The 20,654-nt window shown below is 44.0% G+C and overlaps 1 long non-coding RNA gene across 2 annotated transcripts; it reads left to right on the plus strand.

Annotated features, from left to right (window-relative positions):
* Window positions 1-20,312, plus strand: LOC132654205 (uncharacterized). Of its 2 annotated transcripts, none has more exons than XR_009591843.1 (4): window positions 1-518; window positions 11,470-11,592; window positions 13,422-13,470; window positions 17,116-20,312. It is a non-coding gene; the product is annotated as an uncharacterized LOC132654205 (long non-coding RNA). The 2 variants fall into 2 exon arrangements; XR_009591844.1 differs by lacking the exon at window positions 1-518 and adding an exon at window positions 6,261-6,356.
* Window positions 20,313-20,654: the final 342 nt, after the last annotated feature.

A 20,654-nucleotide genomic window follows, 5' to 3' on the forward strand; every position in this document is an offset into this window, starting at 1 on the left:
TGGACTGGGTGGAAGCCCTCGCAGGGGGTCCTGCGGTGCTAGCTTTTGTACGGCCCCTCCCAGGCCAGTCCGGAGCTGACGCACCAGCTCCCCAGAGACGCTGGGGGCGTCGCACTGCAGCTGGGTGGGGAGCAATTTATTCCTGGCGGTCACATCCCACCCCATCTTCTGTTACTCCACCCTACCCCTCCCATCCCTCCACCTCTTCCCTCCTCCTCCTCTACCAGAGCCCGCACTATCTTCTGGCTCTTCTTCTCTTCACCCTGCATTCTCCCTCTCTCCTTTTCTTTTCCTCTCTCCCTTCCCCACTCCCCCTCTTTGGTGTTCTTTCCCCCTCCTCTGAATAACCAAGCTTTTGCCTCTGAAAGTCGAGAGAGAGAGAGAGAGAGAGAGAGAGAGAGAGAGAGAGAGAGAGAGAGAGAGAGGCATGCGGTGACTGGAAGACAGAGGGGTTCTGCTACATCTGGGAGCGGAAATTTGATTCTTCTGGGCCATGGTTTACCAGGGCCTCGCCTGAGGTGAGTATCCTGGGACCCCAGGAGTTCCCACTTGGAAGCGTCCAGACCCCGCCCAAGTCTGAGAGTTCGGCTGTAGTCAAACAGCGGTTCAAACTGGGATGGAGTGACGGTTGGGGAAGCGCTACAGAAAAAGAGTCCGGGGCCAGACGGGTGCTGTCAGCCTTGTAGATCCTAGCTCCGTCTCCAGCCCAGGGCTGCCTCCCAGGTTGGTGGGGTATCCGCGACGGCTGCGGCTTCCAGCGTCCTCTCCCTAGGTCGCTGACCTCGCAGCTTCCCTCCTTATACACCCGGGTTCAAGGGAAGCTTTGCAGCCAGGAAATGAAAAAGTATGCTTCTCTCCGACCTTGAACGGGGAAAGTTTGGCAAGGAGGATGCGCTTTGGTTCTACCTTTCCCTCGAATCCAACCTAAGATCCCTAGATTGTGCAGAATATTCTTATATTCCTTTTAAAAAGGAACGACTTGAACGAAAATTCGTATGCAGTCAAAATGATTATTGGATTACCATGACTGATCAGCTGCTGCTGACCTACCAATAAGAGTTTTTAAATACACGCGCAATTCATGCGTGCCCCCTACACGCAAACACACTCGGCAGGCTACGTGTAAACAGCTCTGAGTTACCAAGAATAAAGAGGGAATCTAAAGGGCTTTTAACTGTTATGTACGTATCTCTCATTTGTGTGCAGACTGGGTGGGGGGCGCTGAAGGAACACTCGTTGGCTGGGCATTTTCTCTGTGTGCTGCCTGTGTTGTCAGCTGGCTCTGGTTTCTAAGCATCGAGTGTTGCCAAAGGCTGGGGCCAGCATCCACCATCCACCTCGGCACCCTAGCGGCCGAACAGGACTCGTTTGTTTGGTGAAGAGCAGTGAGGACCTGGAAGAGACTGGAGTGTAGTTAGGTCGGCCCCCTGCCACCCATTACACCTGCGGCAGATGGCTCACGGAGTAGACCGGTTTTGTTTGACAGAATCAAGAAAGGAGGAGGAGGAAGAGGAGAAGGGGAGGAGAAGAAGGGGGGAGGAGGAGGAGGAAGAAATTCAGCCTCTCCCCACTCAAATGAAATACCATAAAGAGCCAGAGAGATGAAAGAAGCCACGTCCACGCCATCAAAAGCAACAATGCTGCCTCCCCTGAGTTATCCTGGGCAGTTAGTGACCTTGATGCTTGGTTTCAACAGATAACATGATAGAATTTTAAGAATGTAGTTTTGATCAAATGTTTTCTACACACCACACACACACACACACACACACACACACCTCCAAGTAGATGCACACAGGTGTTCCTTCCTCTCCGTGAAGCTGAAGGAAAAGCCACTCACAATTCAGGAAGCCTGACCTCTTCTGAAGAGTTTAATTCACTCGGACTGCCAACTTACAAGCATAAATGTTCCCTCCCCAGACAGCCATCTAGCTGGGGTTTAAGCAGGCTTCAAATGTGTCTATCTCATTTTTACATAGAGTAATGTTCCTTTCTGATCAATATCGGCACCTTCCTTCATGTTACTCAACCGTCAGGGAATGAAGTAAGCACACCCTCCCTGGTGACAACAGAGCATGGGGAGATGTGACAAAGAGCACATACCCAATCAATCTAGTAGCGAAGCCTGTTTTCATTTGTTTAATTCTATACTAAACAGGAGAGTTAGGAGGGAACTAACTACATCAAGGGAAACCAAAACACAGCAGGATTTTGTCTCCACCTTCACATGATAATCACCCACATCTATATTTATAGCAAATATTTTAAAGCAAATATTTTCATATTTCTTATAAAATTATTGTGCTGACCTAATTTTCTGTTCTAAATCAAGTAGCTCTCCTTTGCAAAGGGTATAATATGCTAACTTGTTAGGACTGTTTAGTATGCAGACACAGAGATTCCAACATTTTTGAAGCACACATTTTATTTTTCTGCATTTTTCACATTAAGGCTAAATAATGTTTATAGTTATACCAAAGATGATGAAACAGGAATCCATTCTAGCTATGGTTTGGGGGTCACACGTAAAATACGTTCTAAAACCCCCACATGGAAAGGGAAAGAAGCGCTGCCATTTCCCAAGGTGCTTTCAATGTCTAAGGAACCCTTTGAACTGGATTTGTTTGACTGGGGCTTGGATATCCAGTGTAGTTTAATTGTTCTGCAGTCATTTTCCTTTTCTATGAGGGTTTTCATTTTTTCAAGAAGAAACCTTAATATGTAGCAAGATATAAGGCTCATTGAGAAGAAATACCATAAGAACAGTATTAGCAGTGCAAGTTTGCACATAGATAATACAAACGGCTAAGGGTTTACTTTAAGGTTTGAGTCCATATATTACTGGATACACTCCTATCCACTTTCAGGAGAACTAGAAAAAGAAAACTGCATTTGTAAAAACAAGCCAAGGCTTCTTGAGCACTTGAGAGATTTTTTTAATATAAAAAAGAAAATAGAAGACCATTTTAAAACTTCTGTTTTTAAGGATACTAAGAGCTTCCTGTTTTATTTAAAGAAAAATAAAATTAGGAAACTTTTGCAGTTATTCAGAATAAAGACAATAATTTTGCTTTATTCTGTTTTGTAACAAAGCTTATTCCCTCCCTCTCTGTGTTAGAAACATATTAGACCCTGATTCCACCCAGTACTATAAATCTAAGAATGTCCAATATGAAGTCTTGACCTTTGAACTGACAGTTTCATTTACTGATTAAAAAAACCCCGGGATTTGTTAATAAGTGACATTTTAAATTGAAACCTCAACGATTCCAAATGCTGCAGTGTTCCAAGAGGAAGGAATCTGCCCTAATTGAACAGGTTAGTATCAGAATCACAGTAAGGTTTCAGAGTCCCTGCTGGCTCAGACCTTGGCACATGGAAAGAAAACATATAGAGGGTAGGGAAGCTGGGTTCCCCAGTCCTCCACCCACACCAGTATCTTTTCGAAAGAAATGGCTATATTGTTTTATGGGAAAGACTCATAAGACAAGGTCTAGAATACACAAATTGCAGCCAGACATACTTTATATAAAATATACAAGCGTTAATATATCTACTTTGATATACATGCTTTGTGTGTCTGTGAGTACGTGTGAGTGCGTGTGTTTAGGACTCAAAAAAATCACCATCACTCCAAGTTTGCCTTAACTTGAGGAATTAATCAGATTATAATTCTTAAAGAAAAAAGGTATCAAATGTCAGTTTCTGGGAGCAGTGCAACACGGTAAAGTTGGGAAAGCCATCTAGCACCTAGAAGGGCTTGGCCAATTTCCAGGCCTATGCTGCCACCCATTTGTAAAGATAACAGTCTTCACGTGGCGCTGAAGTAGGTGTGGTGGTGAGGAGGACTATATTATTCGCCCGAGTAAATTCGGATTTTGACATTTGTTTGGGTCTCATAAAACCGAAGGGCTGTGGTCAATTGCATTTGCAGGTCCTTAGGGTTCCCGAAGAAAGGACCGTCAACTAGAGATGGGGTGTGTGCTGCCTGTGTTATCAGGCCTCTTCTGCAGCCCCCTAGGGCCCTCTGGAAACTAATGTTTGTCTTTCTTGTCACAGTAATGGCTAGAGAGGTCCAGAGAAGCTTGAACACAAATCTCTTGAAGCCCCACAAGGTCCAAAAGAATTCAGGTTCTCCATGCCGGGGCCGCCCCGACGACCCAAGCGTGGTACTCAGGGGCCAGTAGGTGTCGCTGTTTCCCTGCTGGCAGGCGCCTGGAGCCCGACGTTGGCCCCTAGCACCACTCAATTTTCGGGCCCTGTTGCTTCCCCAGATTCCTCTGAGCTCTGGAGGTGCGACTGCTCCCTCATTCTGCATCCCGAATCCCTGCCCTGGTAACATTTGGCCGCGAACACAAACACTGGTTGGCCTAAGTAAAGGAACATCTATGGAGAGAGAAAGGAGACAGGAATTTGGTGGGGGCCCAAAGGCCTCCCCGAAGAAATAAGCTGAAAGCCTCGTTCATCAGCCACCCAGGCTCCTTCGTTTCTCTTCACAAGCCAAGAGTGGCTGGGGGTTATCAGGAGTTGGTAAAACCCTAAATTAAGCAATTCAGACAATGTTGTACTTTGACTTTAAAATAAATATAAACAGGAGGCTCAAAATATTCCTGTGCGGGAACTATTCTTAGAGTTTTAATATCCTTGTCTCAAAAGACAAAGAGAGAGAGAGAGAGAGAGAGCGAGAAAGAGAGAGCACCATAGGCCTAGACCATGAGCTACCTATGATCTTGTCCACATGTCTGCACGCAGTGACCTCCTTGGCCACCCTTTGCTCTGGCCCAGAAAGGGAACTTTTTAATTACATTCGTGTCCCCGCCGTCCTCACCAAAGCATTTCTTACTCGGTATTAATCTCCATTGGATAGGCTTAGCTCATCTGTGGAATCTGTATTAAAATTCTAGGTATTGAGAATTCTGTTCCTTTCTCTAGCGTCCCGCGGCCCCCTGGCTTTGGCTCGGTATGCCGAGTAAGCGATTATTAATCAGAGGCGTTCTTTTTGTGTCTTTCAAAAAGAGGGCATTTGGCTTGCAGATTCCAAGAGAGACATTTACAATGGTTACATCCTATGGATGACTGGAGATTTTTTTATTATTACGATTGGGATTTCTTTGCATAGGGAACTCATTTCTCTGATAAAAAGGTGGCAAGAGAAGATGGCATCAAACACCCTACATTCACAGTCTTGTGTGGTCACAAGAGGTGCCGTGGAAATGAAACTAGCTCTGTATATAATTTGAATCTAGAGTAATGTCTTCAGTCAAGAGTTTGCTGTGATTTTTAAAGGTTTATACTGCTGTTTTGTGTAAAAGTAAAACATTCATAAAGAGGAAAACCAAAACAAATATAAAACTAACAAAAAAAAATCTCACTTAAAATCCCAAGTATACCGGAAGAATTTTGCTGTGCTGTCTAGGCTTAGGTAGGCCTTATCATCTGCAGCGCAAGAGGCTTCGTATTCAGAGAGGCTGAATTTCAAGCCAGAGTTGGCAAATATCTTCATTAAATGTCATGCCCTTTGCTATGTTCTTAAAATTAGCTCCCTTCTTCAAAGTTACATGTCTGTTACACAATTTTAAATAATAATTTCTGATAGAGAGCAGATTTATCTCTGGGGGAGGGGGACAGACACGTATCTAATTGGAGGTTGTGAAGTTCGGTGAGATGATTTTTTAGGTTGAAATGCTCGAATTCATATATTTTGATATTTCTTCCGATCTCATCCTTTCGGTTTTCCAGTTTCACTCAACCCCATCTCTCATTTTCCGCTCTTTCTTGCCTCTGTCTTCCTCCTGCCCTCTACAGCGCCTCTCCCCCTTTCCTTTCACTCTTTCTGTTTCTCGCCTTTCTTTCTTTCTCTCTTTCCCGCTCCCTTTCTTGTATAATTTGTTGTCTTATTCTATCAGTCACGTTAATATGAAACTAGCAAGTGGGAGGCACAGCACCCTAATTTGGCTCTCTCCCCGACGCGCATAAGGGACTTTAGGGAGGTGTCGGTAGCTACCAGGTTATGGACCCGCGCGGTGGTCCTAGGTGCGGAGCACGCTGCTTGTGGAGGAGTTGGGGTCCGCCTAGTGTTGCGGGGCTTATTCAAACACCGCCCGCTGCGGCTGTGATTCGCGGGGACTCGGCCTCCATATGGTAAAGCGGGGGCGGGGGTGGGGTGGAGGGAGGCACAGAGGGGAGGGGAGGGGTGGATGGGGTTGAGGGCGGGAGGGAGGGGGCTCCGACATCGCGCGCTCTGCTGCCGTGCTGGGACAGAGCACCCGGACCGGCGGCAGCAGCGGCAGCGCGCTACCTACCCTCTACCGCAACACTCAACGAGCCAGGAAACCACCAAGCCAAGGGCGCTCGGGGTAAGCCACAGCGTGCTCATCGCAGCGATGGTGACGCCAATGAGGGAGATTAGAAACAGAAAAGATTACAGAGCGATCAGAGATAAGAGGTGTACCTCTCTCTGTTCCTTGTCACACAGCGCGCGTGCACATGCATCTGTACAAACATGCATGCTCAGACAGCAATTCCACATTCCTTGCTACTTCCATCTAAATACATGCACAGACACTCGATGCCCTGCTACGTGGCCACTGTGTTTGTCCTGATCCTGCATGAAAGCGGACAGGTATGTGCCAGAGCCCAGGCAAGAATAAATAGCCACGCACAATTGAGCTGAGACATTCAGGACATTCAGCTCTGCTGAATTGACTCATTCGGCCAGGTTCCCTCCACCCCAACCGGCATTCTGTAACCAGTTGTGGAATTCTGCAATTATTCATAAAATGTGCTGAAATTTTACCCCAGGAAACGTAATCTTGCTATATATGGCAAGGTAAGGGTGAACCTGAAGGATGGATGTGTTTCCATTTTTTAATGTTTTACGCATAGCCATCTGACCACTTTTTATTGGGTGACATACCATATGAGCACTTTCGTGTAGGCTTGGAAAAACTATAGCCAGAGGTAAGGCTGGAAAATGCCATAAGGATTAAGAGTGCTGAAAATGGATGCTAGAGAGTCCAACATGAAAGATGGCATACAGCTGTAGGTTTGAAATGGCAGGAAATACATGTGAATATTTATGCACAAAAGCCATTGGGGAGGGCTGAGTCTTGCCTTGAGTAGCTGTGCAGGTAAGTCATTCATAAGAAAACTAATTACCTGTGCATGTACTCGGACTTGGTTAATTGAAAAAGCTGCATGTATGCACATTTTCCCGTTCTTTGTGGATATGCAATTATGGGTTGGTTCTTTTCTTACATGATGGCTTTAGGGAATGTTAATATATAATTTAAACATACATATATTCAATAGACATTGTGCCGAATAGCTATATTGCCAAGAAACAAAAATCCTATTCTATAAACAAGATTACTATTGCTTGAAATCCAACTGAAGGCCTGTATATTTTAAGGCACATCAACTGGTTTAATACAGTTAGCTGTTTTGTTTGTGTGTTTTCACTTCAAAGTCTGGAATTAAGGATTCTTTGCAATTCAGATAACGAGCTTCCATACGTATTGGGATAAAATTAAACTCAGTACATTTTAAATACTGCAGACATGATACAACATACAACATGGTTGAAAATGTCTTCCTGGCAGAAGGCTGTCCATTGCTGTGTCTACACATTTTTAAATAGATTTTTTAACAAGAAATGTTAGAAAGCAATAAATATGTGGTGAATATAGCATTCCCTGAGTTAATCAGCACAATTCTTTATTCATCTTTTGGAATCCCTTCACTCACACGTACTTTCTCAATATATTGGCTCCAATCTATGATTCTACTAATATGAAGTTAATCAGACAATCAAACTTCGAGCCTCAAAACCGTAGGCATTATAGTCAATGGAGGGTATGTAAAGAAAGACAAAAAGGGATGTGTTTCTTTTATGATCGAACTAGGATGTTCTCCAGTTGGCACTGCATACATAACACGTATGCATATTTGTAATCTTAATTAAACAGAAGGGAGGCAACAGTGTAAATAATCTAGCTAGAATAGCAGCAGACACTAACCAAAAAAAAAAAAAAAAAAAAAAAAAAAGACGGATAGAAAGGACAACAGAGACAGACATAATAAAACAGTAAAGAAAAAATGGAGGGGGGAGGGGAATTAACAAAACTGTAGAACCAGAAAATTTCAAGGAATTTTTAAAAATGCAAATATAGCTTTACATATGCATCAGTATTAAAAATAATACACGCTGGACCCAAGGGGAGTTGGAGCAGGAGGAGGAAAGGTGGAGGAGTGGAGGAGGAGGAGGAGGAGAGGAGGAGGAGGAGGAGAAGGAGGAGGAGGAGGACGAGGAGGAGGAGGAAAGAATGGAGGCGCCACGGAGCCCTGATTATGCATGGGCCGGAGCTGCCTCCTCTAACCTGTTCTCGGAGCAGGGCAGCCGGCGGTCCTCAGCCGCCCACAGAACAGGAGCCGAAACAACCGTTCCCGAAGGCTACAGCGTTTATTTTTTCTCTTTTGGGGAATTTTGGCGGTTGTTTCAGGGGCTAGCCAACTGGCCCCTTTAATTAAAAGCTTCAATAAAAGGCGATCGCTCCAGGAATGCACCCGCTCCTCTTCGCGCAGGATTTGCATATTTTTTTAAAGCCCTAATTTCCTTGATGTATGTAAATGTAGCCGGACGTAGAGGGAGACAGGGAGCTGACGTCAATGGACGTGACCTCGCAGCTAAACCTTGAACGTGAAGCCGGGATGGGGGAAAACACGGAGCGGCAGCCGGTGGAGCCCGAAGAGTGTGTGGCAGTGTTTTCGGTGGAGGAGCCCAAGCCGGAGCTGGCAAGAGGGCCCTTACCAGCCCCAGGGGAGAACCAGCCGCTGCCTGGTTACTGCCCCGCGGCAGTTGCCAGCCTCGCCCGCCTTCCCGCCACTTACGCAGACTAAGGTTCTGCTCCTCCAGCCCCACCAAATACACATTCTTTTCTTTCCCCAGGGTGGGAGGGGGGTGAGAAAGAAAGAAAGAAAAGAAAAAAAGAAAAGAAAAGAAAACACACACCTAAAGCAACAAACCGAAAGCAACAGATAAACTAAACGAATCCCAAGTGTAGTAGAACTACGCTCTGGTCGCCTGTCAGAAAAGAAGATTGACAATGGAACATAGCATTTTTTTTTTTCCTTCTTCTTCTTCTCTTCACAAGAAGAGGAGAGGGAGACAGCAGACACCAGCAGAGCAATTCCTAAAACACGTTCCCAGTAGGGAGAGGTAAATTGCCCAACCTAAAGGTGAGGGCTTCTCTTTTTGGTACCTGTTTACCTGTGAACAAATTATGCGCATCAGCTTCGTTAACAGCGGTGCCGGGAGCGAATTTTACTGTCGTGGGAGTGTCATACGTGTGTGTGCGCGGGCGCGCGCCCGTGTCCGTGTCCGTATATGTGTGTGTGTGTGTGTAAGGTGCTTATACTGGTGAGCACAGAGGGAGGCGACTCGAGACAGACTATTCTTTGCATGGCCAGGTCTGGGCTCTTATCCCGCCAGGGTGAGGCTCGAATTTCCCTCTTTGAAGAGATAAACCTAAAAAGGCTTCCCTTGGGCAGCTTTACCCTTCTGATTGCATTGTCTGAAGAAGGGGACTCGAGGCGGGAGCCCTCCCCTGGGCTGCGGCTGGCTTTAGGCCTGGTGTTTTCTTCCAGGAGCTCAGGCCTCTGCGCCGAGGCGGTGGCGCGCGGGGGGGGGGGGGACTCGGCGAGGAGGCCTGTGGGCTCCACTCCCTCTCCGCGAGCCAGCTCGCGTGTGCCCGCGCACCGGGAGGGGGCCGCTGGCACGTCCCGAGCATCCTCGCCCCCGCCTGCGCTCGGCCCCTGCTGGGAGCCGCGAGGCTCGGATCTTCGGCCCCAGCTGAGTTCGGGGCACGAAACCGCCAGCAGGCTCTGATGGGGCGCTAGAGGCCGCGGTGTCAGCTTCGCCGGGCTGCCGTTTCTGCCTCCACCTCGCAGTCCCAGCTTTGTTTTCCTGACTTGCTGGCGGCGACTGGGCCCCACGCCTGCTAGGGGAGTGTGTGCTTGTGCGTGTGCGCGGGGGCCGTGCGTGTGCGCGGAGGCCGCGGGCGCGCGCGGCGGGTGGGGACCCTCCCGCCAAGGACGTGCTTGGCTGGCTGTCCTCCGGCTGCACTTGGCGGGAAAGCTGGGGCCTGCGGGCGCGCGCTCGCAGTGCTCAGGACTGCCTTCCTTCTTTTTTCTCCCTGGCCGCATTTACATACTGGCGGTGTCGAATTTTACAGAGCACCACCCCCTCTTCGCCCGGGGTCGGACGCGCTCGCGGGCTCCAACCTCAGCCCGGGGCTCCTAGGTATCCATCGGATGCTGCTTCCAGCTCAGGTCTCTCAAATAGGCCCAAGGGAGCAGACAGCCCTCACTGGAACAGAGTCCTGCAACCCCCCTCCCCCGACAGCCTGCACCCTGACAGCCTCCGCTGGTCTTGCAGCCCCCACCTTCCCCGAGAGCCCCCACCTTCTCCTCTACACACTTCCAGCTCCTCCTCCCCATGTCAGTCTTCCTGACACACGCACACATACACACACACACAAGCGCGCGTTCCTGGTACCTTTTGAAAAAAAAAACTAGAGTTTAGAGAAGAAAAATCTTTATAATGTATTCCTTGTCTATAACGAAACACCTTAACAATCAGAAAGGGGAAGGGACTTGAACCAAAAGACCTTTCTTAAAAAAAAAAAAAAAGTCTGCAAGTCAAAAGGTCATTCTCCAAGTTTGTAAATAAAATTGCAAAGGAAACCCCATAAAGGAAGGAAAGGAAAGGAGGAAGGAAAGAAGGAAAAAAGCCCATAAGTTAATGAAACGGTGCACTGAGCAAACAAGACGGAGATTCTTTTAAAAATGCTACCAAGGGGAGAAAAGCTAGGGTAAGAGGGGAAAAAAAGGTAGAAAAGGCAAGATAACTTTCCAAAGAAATGTGTGCTTTTGCATCCTACAATAGAAAAATGTAGGCATTGCCCTCCTTCAGAGGAGACATTTCTAATTTGTTCCGTCTGTCAGGAGGGAACTATGAGAGGTTTGGGTGCAAATTCATTATCTCTGGCAACGCAGAGCGTAGTGTGGGGACTGAGAAAGACCGTGGCAATGGATGAACAATAGCGCTTCAGTTCATCAGTAACAAAAGCAGTGGGGAAATTGGTTGAGTTTCAGAGCACGTCCTCCTCGGCAGAGGGGGCTGGACTAGACCTTGGACAGCCCCCCCAAAAACTTGCCGAGCCTCGCACACACCACTTCACTCTGCACTCCGAGGCTCAGGGAGCAAGTGCTGGGAGTGGGGGGGAAAGTTGGCATTTCCCCCCTCCTCGGTCTTTTGCGTCCTTCTCTCTCCCTCGGAAGAGAAGAGCGGCATAAACTATTTTAGACGCAATCAAGGAAGAATCTCACACCATGTGGAATTGAGCGGCAGTTTTAAACGTACTAAAAGAAGACTGATCTGAAATTTTATTTTTCCTTTCTTTTTTGGAGACGCCTAAAGGAGCCTGTTTGTGTGCTGTGGCCACGTTCTGCTGTGACTGGATCTTCTGCCTAGCGCCTCGATTTCGGTCGGATTGGATTTGGGAACAACACTGCCTGGCGCAGAGAGAACAAGTGAGTATCTGGGCGACGTGAAAGCTGCAAGCTCCCACGGCTGTGCGAGGCCTGCAGCGCCGTAGCTGCCCGGCACCCACATTAAGGGCCGCTGAGGGCCGCTCCGAGGGCCAGTCCGGGCTTTGCTTCAGCTAATTGATTGTATGTCTCCTATGCCAAACCTGTTGATCTTGTGAGTTGTCCGAGCCAGGACTGTTAATTATCCTTCGGACTGACCCCTAATCCCAGAGAGATGCCAGGAAAAATTCGCGCAGGAAAAAGAAATTTTGTATGTAAATTTGTGATGTTGGTGTTGGAACTTTCTTCTGTTAGATGCAGTTGCTAAATTCAGTTAGGTTTATGTTCCTGAAATTCTGGATTCTAATTTTGAATTAATTTGTCTATTTTGAATAGCCCCAAAGTTTTAGTTCCCTGGCGCTGAAGCCACTGTCTGATTAGATCCTGGTGGAAAACTTGTGTATACAATAGCTCACTGCGTCTGGTAGGTCCCCCCTTCCCCCCTCCCCCCCCCCCCCCGCTTTTCGGATTTTGGAGGTGAGAGACTACTTAATAGGGCTACCCCGGGTTTAGCTTTTACCGAGATGCGACCTTCATGGTTAGTGTGGGACTTGGAGCTATTCGGCTCCAGAGGCCCCTGGAATCGGAGCGAAGCCTGTCTTGCTTTGCTTAGAGCCCAAAACCAGCTGAAAGCGAGACCTTCTTTCGGTGGTTAGGAACTATGCAGAAAATCCTGAGCCAGGAGTACATAGCCATGGTTTATTTATTTTTTTCTTTAGAATCTGCGGCGTTTTTCTCTTGCAAATGTGCCTGCGGTGCTTGAATGGAGCACTGTCTGAAGGGCTCAGGGCAATTCAGTGGAACTGATCAGAAGTTAGACCCCAGGCCCTGTCATGTCACGGCCACGGCCGTGGGGTGGGGAGGGGGGCTAGAGCTGTGGCTGCCTTGGGCCCACAAGGATGGAATCAGATCGTTTTCTCCCTGTCGTGGTGCCGACTCCTGCCCACCATCCTCTATCTCCACCTTGGCACCAGTAACTAGGGCGCCTGAACGAGGGAGACGCTGTAGTCAGCGCAGTAATTTCATTTTGCAAAAACAACAGCTCCACCCCTCCAGTCCAAAATAATAGTAAGCATTAAAAAAAATCATTAAAAATTCCAACCTTATTTTTAGGAGTATTAAGACTTCCTTAATATTGGATTGTGGGGGGTGGAGAAAAGGGTATAAAAATCCACCACTTTCCAGCAATCAGGTTTTACATTATTCATTGATTTAACTGAAGGAAAGAGCCAATCAGGAGCCATAGCTATGCATGCACATCTCACTGCGCTGTGGCTTTACAGTAAACTATTTGCATATTTTTAATGGATTAGACATTTTCCTGGGATTCCCATTGTTTGAAAGGCCAGAAAATTCAGTCCCTTAAATATTTACAAAATAAGACTTTGTTCCAGACTTAAAATCCTTGCGTGGTGGGGCTATCTCTTCTCTTTTGTATGGCAGGTTACAAGGTTCAAATCCCAAAGGTTTCCTAAGTCTCTCTTCTTTAAGCTAAAAATAAAAGGAGAAAGAAAAATTAATTTCTCAAACCCCTCTAGATCCTGCATATTTTGCATTCCCATTATCATGCATGTCTCCATTTAAATGTAAATTAGCATATTTAACCCTGTAGGTGCTAGGGCCCAAGATACACAGTACTGGTGTTTTATATAATCTTTTGGCATTTTAAAGAAACACAGTTATTGTAATACTTTAAATTAAGTCTTATCTATACATGATGACATATGTATATATATATAAACTCTGATCATTTGTTTTATTGCCTTTTTCAGATAAGACTTCAAAGAAGCATAATATGAATAGGCTATTCAACAAACAAAGGTAATTTAAAATTTTTATTTGATAAAATCTGGCTGATGTACAAAACCAAAATCGAATATTGTTTATTGGCAGACAGGTCTGCAGTGTATCTCATATCTCCCCTTGCAACAGAGAGAATTCTAGAAACATCTACATTTCAGTTATTTCTCCTGCAGAAGCCTTTGTGAATATGTGTGTAATATATACATATATGTGTATGCACAAAGCATAAGATAAACATGGCCTACAACAGCCTAGAAGAAAGAAGCTCACATTCAGAAGAAAGAGTAAGATATTTTTATAACAATGAAAGCCAGCTGAGTTCATTACAGTGCACCATGGACATTGATGTCAATAAAATGGCTTTTTATAAAGACAATAGCTGTATTGACAGTAGAGTACAGTTTGCACACCTGTTATTCTTATGGACTAAACATTGAAAATGAGTTGTTGTTAGGCCAGTTCTTTTTGTACTCTGTATTAATGGTGAATAGGGTTTAGACATGCTCTAAATATTGGTCATAAAACAAGTGTATTTGAATTAATTAACTAGCATACTTCTGACCTAAATATGAGGAAAACCATAACTTTGTACTTTAAACCAGCAGAGATTGTTTTAGGCCCAAGTAAACCAGGATGTTTCAAGTCATTTTCAGCAATCTGAAGACCTATGAAAAGATCAGAAAGCAAGTATGACAATCACACGGTAGTCTACTAGCTGCTAATGGGAATTGGAGAATAAGCAGGCAGGGCTGTTTGAACTCAGTATACCCTTCACTGTGCTGATTTTCAAGTGGATCTTCTGCAGCTCAGCTAGATAGTCTATTAAAAGCAAAAATATCTGAGTTTAAAGTCTAGTTCCTGAGAGCTCTCTTTACGTGTAATCTTGCTAGGACTCCTTGGAGCTGTGTAATTGTAACATATTGTAGGTTGTATATAATAATGCATATGATAAACTATGTTATAAACCTTGGCAATATTATGAATAAGGAGGCACTCGCTGTTAAATATTTGTGTATTTAATTTTTTTCTGTGTGTCTGAAAGGTTGCTAGACAAATAAAATATTTAATTGGCTACATGTCTAATAAACAGACTGCCCATAATCCTGATCCTGGCTCAATTCACTCATTGGGGTTACCATGATGAATACCAAATATGGAGATCAGTCTTGTAGTAAGTTGGTCTGACTATATAGGGCTGCCCTAAGAACATGCTATTTTAAGATATTATCTTCTATAGATTCTAGTGGAAGAAGCATTCAAACATTCAGTGTGTTAACTCTCATGGTAGATACAGTTTCTAAAAACATATTTATTGTTAAGTATGGGAATATAGTCATAATATTTTTCAAACTTAGAAAATATCAGGATAATAGACACACATATACATGTAGCTTGCCCTTTCACACCTAGGTATACATGAAGCAAAGAGATTTTTTAAAGAGATTTTGGATTTCTTGGGCTTTGACTTAGAGAGTTGAGTCTATTTGACCACATGCTAACTTTATGTAATACATGCCAAATCACTAATCACTCTGCTGCTAGTTCTTGGAAAGCAAGGCCACAGTGCTCGCTAATCTTCCAGGATTCAAAGCTCACTAGGATATTTGCACGTCAGAGTGGTTTGTGTCTCAGTAAAGTTGTTTATGTTTAAGTCTGGTTTAAAAAGAAACAATTTCAGGAACATGCTTTTAAGACTGGATCATAGTATCCATGTGCATTTTATTTTTATTTTTTAATATTAGTTACAGTTTATGAACTTTGTATCCCTGCTGTATCCCACTCCCTCATTCCCTCCCAATCCCACCCTCCCTCCCTCATCTCCTCCCTGCCCCTTTCCAAGTTCCCATGTGCATTTTATACCTGACTTCTTGTTCATAATTTGATAAGAAATATAGATGAGATCTTTCCACATCTTAGTCTTTTCTAAATAACAGGTAAAAGAATACTTACCATAAAAGTAAACAAACTAATCTAAGGACAAGTTGGCATCTCTGTTACTAAGCCATATCTTAACTAGAGTGATATTATCTTCATTGGAAATTTTTATGGCTTAAAAAACACTTGTCAGTCTCTCCTTCTATGGGTTTATATTTGTGGGCTCTGTATGTGACTGATTAAGCAGGTTCTCATTCATGTGTTAAATGAATACTGAATTACTAAGAAAAGTATATGCTTCAAAAAATGTAAATCTAAAAGTGTTTCAGAAATGTGTACAACATTAGAAACTATTGCTGTAATGTTTACCTCTGCTGCATTCTAATGCACACACCTTTTTCATTCAATCATTAAAAAGAAGAAGCAGCTCATCTGCCATTGGGGGAAATAGACAAATTATGGAAGAGAGAGATTTTGAGGCACTGGTGATGTGTACAATGGGTATCATGGTTATTAATTCTCTTTTAGGGTGAGGTTTTAAAAAGCAACAGCATTAAAAATTAGTAATTTTGAATAATAATTCATAATGTTTACCCACAGAGAAAAATGCCTCTTATTTAGAATCCCCGAATGTTTTGTTGAGAGGCATTTGAATGTTAGATATTATAGATGTGCAAGACAGATTATCTATTATAAAGAATGGAAAAGAAAAGGACTCTTTGAAGTCATTTTAAAGTCACACTTTAAAAACTTCTAAGACAATGAGTGAAGCTAATTAATTTATGGAATGACCTACTTCTAGATAGACGAAGATACGAGTGGGTGGGGCAAGGGCAGTGTGGTGGCTCCCGCACTCCTCGCATCCAGGTGTTTTATCTGCGTTCTCAGGAGACAACACTTTCGTCTTAATTTTATGAGCAAGTCTAGTCCAAATCTTGTCCGGTGTGAAAATGGATGTTTAAAACAGTAGACAAAGGCTCAACATTTTCACTACAGCAGAGTGCGTACAACCTTAGAAACTATTGCTGCAATGTTTACTTGTGCTGCGCTCTAACGCACACACTCTTTATAATATGCAACATAAAGAAAGAGAGAAAGAAGCTCTTCTGCTTAGATCGATCAGATCAGTTTGAACTTACAGAACAAAATACGCTGCCCTATCGCCATGGTACACAGACACAAAACAGGACTGTTCTGTAAAGCCATTAGAAACACAACACCAAAGCAAATTGTCATTGTAATCACACATCAACTCCCTGCGTAAATACAGACCCGATTCCCAGCCCCAGAAAGCGAGGCCCTGCTTTAAGCAATAGTAAAGTGCCTTCCGTCTGCCTGCCTACGCAATCTGCCAGAAGAGAAATGCAGGCAAAAGACGTTCCCCAGACCTAAAATGCTTTTATCTGTCCTTAGAGAGAGATTTCCTCCAGTCTTTGGATATTAGAGCGATCTACACAGGCGCCGAGGAGGTAAAAGGCCCAGGGTTGCTTTTCCAGGAGCAGTCGGTAGTGCTAGTGGATGAAATGTTGACTGAGAAAATGGGCTTGTAGCAAAGCTGCTGCTTCCACCACCACTGCCGCCGCCGCCGCCGCCCCCACCACTACTGGGCAGCGGGCGTGGGGCAGTTGGCTGATCACCGATGCATATCAATAACCATGTACTTGAGATTTCTCATGACATCATCATTACCTTGGTCTCCCGCGGTCTCAAACCTTTGACCTTGCCGGGCTGGTCCACAATTTGGCAGTGAAAGCCGCTCCAATGATGGCCCTTTTCTCCTTCTTTCAGACCGAGGCAGCAGTACGCCAGCAAGACGGCATCTTCTCCTCAGCCTAGAAGTCCGGAGAAATCGAGGATTCCCCCCCACGCCCCCCCAAAAAACATTCACATACAAGATGTGTACAATCAAGCTGCCAGCACTTGGTAAAAAGCTCAAGGTGCCTAACCGAATGATCCGGAGCAGATCTTTGAATCAGATATCACCTCTATAGAATGGGATTTTCCCCCTTTTCCTCTTTAAACAGCGCTGGAAACTGCCGATGGCTTTATACGTCTCAGTAGAGGAAAGCTGAAGAATCTTACGGGAGAATGAAGCAATTTACAATGCAAATAGAGGCCTGTGAAGGGATGGACTCTGCTGCTCACTCCAAACAGCTTGCTGCACCTTAGTCGCTGGTCATGTATTTTTTGATATTAATAGATGAATTGTTGGCTAACGCTGCTGGAAATTACTTGCTGGAAGGGGAAAAAAAAAGTTTGGAATAAACTCCTGAATGCAACACATCTCATTTGGATGTTCTAGCTACACACCCTCAGACAGAAACCAGGTCATGTTTACATGAAACCAGGAATCTTAAAGGCGGCAAATATCCCGGAGGACTATGCTTCCCGTAGAAGAGGATCCGGCTCTGGAGTCCAGCCAGATGAAGACAGCCCTGTGAGGGAAGTGAGTTGTTATCTTTGGTTATCTAGCTGTATGAGTGTATTGGTCTTCATAAAGCTAGATAACCGAAAGTAAGAACTCCTTCAAGATCAGCGAGGAGCGTTCCAGAAAGACTGCAGCCAAGAGACAGTAAAAACCAGAAAGGTCAGGAATGCTTATTGAATCTAACTTTTTTCTTATGATTGGAAGTGGGCCACAAGGAAACTAAGTGACACGTATTGAAGTGTGAAGGGTCCAGGTTGTGAAGGGGCTGTACAACTGCAGAGGAGAATTGTGTAGTGTTTCTATGGGCGAAGATGCATGTACTTTCTCTATTGTTCTATTTTGAAGTGAACGTTTACATATGAGATTTTTTTCCCCCTAGAAAGCTGTTGTAGCTAAGCTTGGTACCTCGTTTTAAAAATGATTTCATAATTATGTAGATTTGGGCAGTTCTCTTCTGAGGCCCCTCCCCCAGGTTTGAAGCTTGTGCGTGGAAAAAGTTTCTATGTATTTGGGGCTGCACATCAAATTCTATGACGTTAGACTTTCAGTAAAGCTTATACTGAAAGGTTAATAATTTATATCTACCGAGGACTTAGAGCTAGCAGGGAAAATGGGGCGGAGGGAGGCTGATTTTTATTCTTCTATTCAAAATACAAGGACAGATGCTTCTGTGTTCCAAGAGGGTTTCCTTGAGGAAGCTACTGAAGCAGAAAGACATGATGGAGACGAGATCACCTCCCCTCTTGTCAAAGTGCTAAAAAAATGTTCTGTCTTACTCTGCGCCTAGCATTGGAAATGAAAGTGACATTTACGCCACAACCCACGTGTGCGCCTCCTCTCTTTTTGTTTAAGGATGATCAGGTCTATCCAGGAAACAGCTCTGGCATCCCAAACTGAAATAATTAGGACGTATATAGACCTGACAAAAATGGAAAGGGGGTGGGGAACCTAAGGGTCTGTCTTGCCTAATTGATTCCGCTAAACGGAAAGCAGGAGATGTGAACGGCAGGACGCTCCGATTCCCACGCTCGGGGGCAAGTGGTAAAGCCTGGCCCGCAGCCTATGACAGACAGCCCTGTTGGGGGGTAGGGGTATGAAAAAAACATCAAGCACACACACCATACTCATCTCCATCGCTTAAGAAAGTAAAGGCATTTCCCACCCACAGCCATCTGCAGCCTCCCAAATGGCAGCACCAACTGCTTGGGAGCTGCTACATACTGTCACTGTTAATTTTTAAACCACGGTTTAATCTAGCCATGATTAAATTTGGCTTTTTTCTTTGGTTGAAACTTTCATTCTTTAAGGAAAGCAAGTGGAAGGGGTGCCAAGAACGTCCCAGCACTGCATGCCCTTCTTCCTCGGGTTGTGGTGAGGGTGACGGGTCACCTTTGGGCTTTTGTCTCGGCTGAGTTATATTTTAGAGTCATGTCTCATAACACTCGTCATTATGACTTACTTCATCGGGTTGTTTACTTCCTTATGTGAAACTCAGGAACTTGGCCTACTTAAGCTAATCTACATTCTGGAAATAAAGCTATAAAGTCATCAGTCTATAGAAAGTTTATTACAATCACAATGTTAAAGAACTTGTTTTAGAAGAGTCATAGCAGGATGTGTTGTACACAGCTTCTGTTCTTTCTTTCTTTCTTTCTTTCTTTCTTTCTTTCTTTCTTTCTTTCTTTCTTTCTTTCTTTTCTTCTTCTTCTTCTTCAAATCTAAAAGTAACTAGTCCTAGCATAACTAGTCCTAGCATAAACCTTGAGGGTTTGGAGAAAACCATTGTAGTCCTCTGAGATTCCTTGTATTTTGTTATATGTCATCAGGCAAACATTTGTATAGGCATTTGCACATAAATACAACCACTGAAATGAAAAAACAATGTCCAAAATTGCCTGGTATCTTCCACATGGCCTAAATTACTGACATTTTCAAATCCATAATATTTCTTCAGGAACAGTACATATTTCTGTATAGCTTCAACTTCTTATAAGATTCAGACTGGAAAAGCCTGTTAAGCCAATGTTAGTTTCATTCAGAAAAGCTGAGAAACTTTAATAACGTAAATTCTCAATTTGGCTGCTGACCACGTGCCAAAGTTTTACTGCTGTAGTGACTGTTGAGAAGACCCTTGTTTATTTACCTTACCTTTGAAGCACTGTTTGTGCAAACAAGCTTTCATTGTTAAGTGCCTGTATTCCTTTCATTTGCTTCATGTCCAGGGGTGCTATTTACCTAGAACCATTGTCTACTACAATTAACATTTACATTACAAAGTGTGTGGTTTTCTTTTTCAAGGAGGTTCAATTAAGGCAATAAGATGTTTGCTGGGGAAATCTATTGTTTACTCAAAGCTCTCAATGGAGTCAAATTACTGAAGTTTTTTTTTTTTTTTTTTTGCCTACATCTTGGTCGTTTATGTAAATATGTTAACTATAACATCTAAGGAAAATAAACAATATTAAAATTATATGTTTGCCATTGTCATATCCAACTTGCTTTGTATCATACTAATGTTGCATAACTTATCAATCAATAAAAATACATTTCAATGTTATTTTCATTTTATTTTTTGCTGTTCCACTGCTCTTGCTGCAACATGTCCCAAATTTTCTTTTTTCTATTTATTATGCATCAAACTTCTGACATTTTGTTTTATTTGTGTGTGTTGGAGGAGGTTCCATATCTAAGCATGAGCCCAAGATAATCTCTACAATAATGACCTTATAAGGTGATATTTCTTTGAAATCTGAAATATTCTGAAAGCATGCACATTTATGTCAAAAGAAGTGTAAATATCAGTTAAGTAGTTCTTTGAAAGCTAGTTTTAACATTGGCAGAAACCAGATCAAGTTTATTTAGCATACCACTGCATTGTAAAACAGTTGGAGTGAAGTTG

Source organism: Meriones unguiculatus, chromosome 5, assembly GCF_030254825.1.
Source record: "Meriones unguiculatus strain TT.TT164.6M chromosome 5, Bangor_MerUng_6.1, whole genome shotgun sequence".
In the NCBI taxonomy this organism is placed as follows: Eukaryota; Metazoa; Chordata; class Mammalia; order Rodentia; family Muridae; genus Meriones; species Meriones unguiculatus.